This window comes from Lipotes vexillifer, unplaced genomic scaffold (assembly GCF_000442215.2).
Source record: "Lipotes vexillifer unplaced genomic scaffold, Lipotes_vexillifer_v1.1 scaffold27, whole genome shotgun sequence".
Lineage (NCBI taxonomy): Eukaryota > Metazoa > Chordata > Mammalia > Artiodactyla > Lipotidae > Lipotes > Lipotes vexillifer.
In genome coordinates this window covers 1,273,116-1,276,953 of record NW_006787756.1, presented here as the reverse complement: position 1 = coordinate 1,276,953, position 3,838 = coordinate 1,273,116, and the positions used below count along the sequence as shown (strand labels likewise).

The 3,838-nt window shown below is 51.0% G+C and overlaps 1 pseudogene; it reads left to right on the top strand.

Moving 5' to 3' along the window:
- The first annotated feature begins 430 nt into the window (after window positions 1-430).
- On the top strand, window positions 431-1,989 carry LOC103078572 (serine hydroxymethyltransferase, mitochondrial-like; annotated as a pseudogene).
- Window positions 1,990-3,838: the final 1,849 nt, after the last annotated feature.

Sequence of the window (3,838 nt, the reverse complement as noted above, 5' to 3'; positions counted from 1 at the left end):
ACATACATACATGTATATATACCCCTGACTGGGGCGAGGGAGGAGGTACAGACTAGCTGAGGCACAGAACGACACCTCGTCTTCAGCCTTCCTTCGCCTTGAGTCCTGGGTCAAGGTAAAACCGGAAGAGAGCAGTGTTCTCCAGAGAATTGCCCACTGGCTCCAGCGGGAAACTGAGTCGGGGGCAAAAGCTTCTGACCCTGGGGCTACAGATGAGCAATGGAACTGAAGGAGAGGGGGGAAAAAAAACTACAATCCCCAGAAGACCATAAAGCGTCCACCTTACGCATGCGTAGACCCCGCCCCAATTCAGTGGTTGCCCGGCAGCGCTTTTCGCGCATGCGCCCTCCGACCAGTCTTCTTCCAACCCCTTGTGTTCCCCGGCCGGAGTTGGTACCCGGACCTCCCGTGACCTTCATCTCGGGTTGCGATGTTGCCCTTCTCTTTGCTCTGGGCGACTCGGCCTCTGCAGAGGTGTAGTCACCTGGTCAGGATGGCCATAAGGTGCCAGCACAGCGAGGCGGCCCAGACCCAGACTGGAGAAGCAACCAAGGGCTGGTCAGGCCAGGAGAGTCTATCAGAAAGTGACCCTGAGATATGGGAGCTGCTATGGAGAGAGGAGGACAGGCAGTGTCGTGGCCTGGAAGCTCACTGCTCCAGAGAACTTCTGCAGCCGAGCTGCGCTGGAGGCCCTGGGGTCCCGTCTGAACGGCAAGTACTCGGAGGGTTATCCTGGCAAGAGGTACTATGGAGGAGCAGAGGCAGTGGATGAAATCGAGCTGCTGTGTCAGCGCCGGGCCTTGGAGGCCCTTGACCTAGATCCTGCTCAGTGGGGAGTCAATGTCCAGCCCTACTCGGGGTCCCCAGCCAACCTGGCTGCCTACACAGCCCTTCTGCAGCCTCATGACCAAAATCATGGGGGGACCCCATGCCCAATGGGGGCCATCTCACCCATGGCTACATGTCTGATGTCAAGCAGATCTCAGCTACATCCATCTTCTTCAAGTCTATGCCCTATAAGCTGCATCCCAAAACCGGCCTCACTGACTATGACCAGCTGGCACTCGCTGCTCGGCTCTCCCGCCCTTGTCTCGTCATAGCTGGTACCGGGGGCTATCGCCGCCCGACCTTGACTCATCATAGCTGGTACCGGTGCCTATGCTCGCCTCATCGACTACGCCCGCATGAGAGAGGTGTGTGACGAGGTCAAGACGCACCTGCTGGCGGACGTGGCCCGCATGAGTGGCCTGGTGGCTGCCAAGGTGATCCCCTCACCTTTCAAGCACATGGATGTTGTCACCACTACCACTCACAAGACCCTTCGAGGGGCCAGGTCAGGACTCCTCTTCTGCCGGAAGGGGGTGTGGCCTGTGGACCCCAAGACTGGCCAGGATATCCTTACACGTTTGAGGACCGAATCAACTTTGCTGTGTTCCCATCCCTGCAGGGGGGCCCCCAGAACCATGCCATTGCTTCAGTGTCTGGGGCCCTAAAGCAGGCCTGCACCCGTTCCAGGAGTACTCCCTGTAGGTTCTGAAGAACGCTTGGGCCATGGCTGATGCCCTGCTAGAGCGAGGCTACTCGCTGGTGTCTGGTGGCACTGACAACCACCTAGTGCTGGTAGCCCTGCGTCCCAAGGGCCTGGATGGAGCTCAAGCTGAACGGGTGTTGGAACTCGTATCCATCACGGCCAGCAAGAACACCTGTCCTGGAGATCGAAGTGCCATCACACCTGGGGGCCTGCGGCTGGGTGCCCCAGCCTTGACTTCTCGATAGTTCCTTCCGTGAAGAGGACTTCTGGAAAGTTGTGGGCTTTACAGATGAAGGCGTCAAATCGGCTTGGAGGTAAAGAGCAAGACCGCCAAACTCCAGGATTTCAAATCCTTCCCGCTCAAAGGCCCAGAAACAAGTCATTGGCTGGCTGACCTGAGGCAGTGGGTGGAGCAGTTTGCCAGGGCCTTCCCCATGCCTGGTTTTGATGAGCACTGAAGGCACCTAAGAAATGAAGCCCACAGACTGACGTTTATTCCTCTTCCCCCTACCTGGACAAGGTGGGTGTTGGGGGTCACTGCCTATCTTCCAATTTTTTGCTGGGGGAGGGGAAGGCTGCCCACTTAGGGGCAAAGGCAGGTGTAGTTCCCCTTCCCAGAATTTGTAGCTGAGAAAGTTGCTTCTTGTCACAAGACTTAGAAGGAAGAGGCTTGGGGCTTTCGGCCCTAATCTCTCTCATTGTCTCAGTGTTATAGACTCCCTGCCCTCTCTTGGGGAGGGGGGAGTTCCCCTTGTGAGCCAGAGGAAGGAGTGCGTAGGCACCCTTCTTTCATTTTTATCTAATAAAATGCTAACCTCCAAAAAGCACTAAGAAACAAACAAAAAATGTATATACATATACACATACATATATATGTATGTAATATATTTGTAGATCTAGATAGATACATACATATATATACACATACATATAATGTAATAGATACACATACACATATAATATCTACCCACTTATTTATATGGAGATTTATTTTAAGGAATTGATGCATTTGGTTTGGGGGCTGGTGAGTGTGACGTCTGCGGGGCAGCCCTTGGGGGCTGGAGACCCAGGCAAGGGCTGATGCTGCAGCTTGAATCGAAAAGCTTGAATCTAAATCCTCTTCCTCAAGGGAATTCAGTTGTATTTTCTTAAGGCCTTCAGCTGATTAGAAGAGCTCACTCACATTATAGAAGGTAAACTGTGTTACTCAAAGTCTTTGGATGTAAATGTTAATCTCATCTAAAACATACCTTCGCAGCAGCTTCTAGACTGGTGTTTGGCCAAAAACTGGGTGTCACAGGTACCACGGTCAAGCTGGTTGACACATAAAATTATTCATCACAGGGGATAGTAATAATACTTTGTTCACAGGGGCTTGGGGAAAGTTAAGTGTTAATGCCTAAAAAACACTTTGCAATGGACTCTGTGTCACAGAATTTTAAGGCAAATTTGACTCATGCTTTAAGACTAAGTTTTAAAACATTCAAGAAATGGGTGTTACCTTCGGGTAGAATTCAGCATGACCACGTGACAGCGTCTGCTTCAGTCTCCTTTGCAGCCACATGGATGAGCCTCCAGCAATAAGCTTCAGAGTCCCTGGAAACTGAGAGGTGACACATTTGTAGCAAAGACATGTTTATAGGCTCATCGAATTTTTAAAATCTTACCTTCTGCTCTTGAAAAACAATAAAGAACCTCTGTGGTACAGTCAGTCAGCTTTTCGTGGGTGTCTTTATACCTTGTGGCCCCAATAATTTGGAACGTGGAGTAGTAAGTTAAGGGTTCATTTAACACTGTCTTACCCAGTGCTTGCCTCAGAGTTGGAAAAGGGTACTTATAAGAATGTGGCTTCCATGTACATCTTCCTCTCTGTGGTATGAAATGTGGCCTCAAAGAAAACATCGTTGCTTCCATTTCAAGGTCCTTTTGGGAGCGAAGAAACTGGGCAGTTACTGGTGGAATGCTACCTTTCCAAGATTTATGAGGAGTCGCGGAGGGCTCAGTAAACTCGGAAGGTAGCTTTTGTATCTTACAGCACTCAAGACTGATTTAATTTCATGTCAGTCCTGGAACGGCAACGACTATATGAACTGCAAGTTTATAAATTGCTTCTTGGAGCAGCTGACCTTGCAGGTGCCGGGAGTCAAATGGAGCGGAAAAGTAGAGGAAGCCGGCAGATTGAGAGTCTTGGTACAGTGAGTGAGCATCCACTTCACCAAGGCTGGAGTTCTCATCTGCACCCCCATTTTCACCCCCAAACCCCTTCTTTCCCTTGAGTTTGTCTCCTGCCTAAAATACTCATTCCCC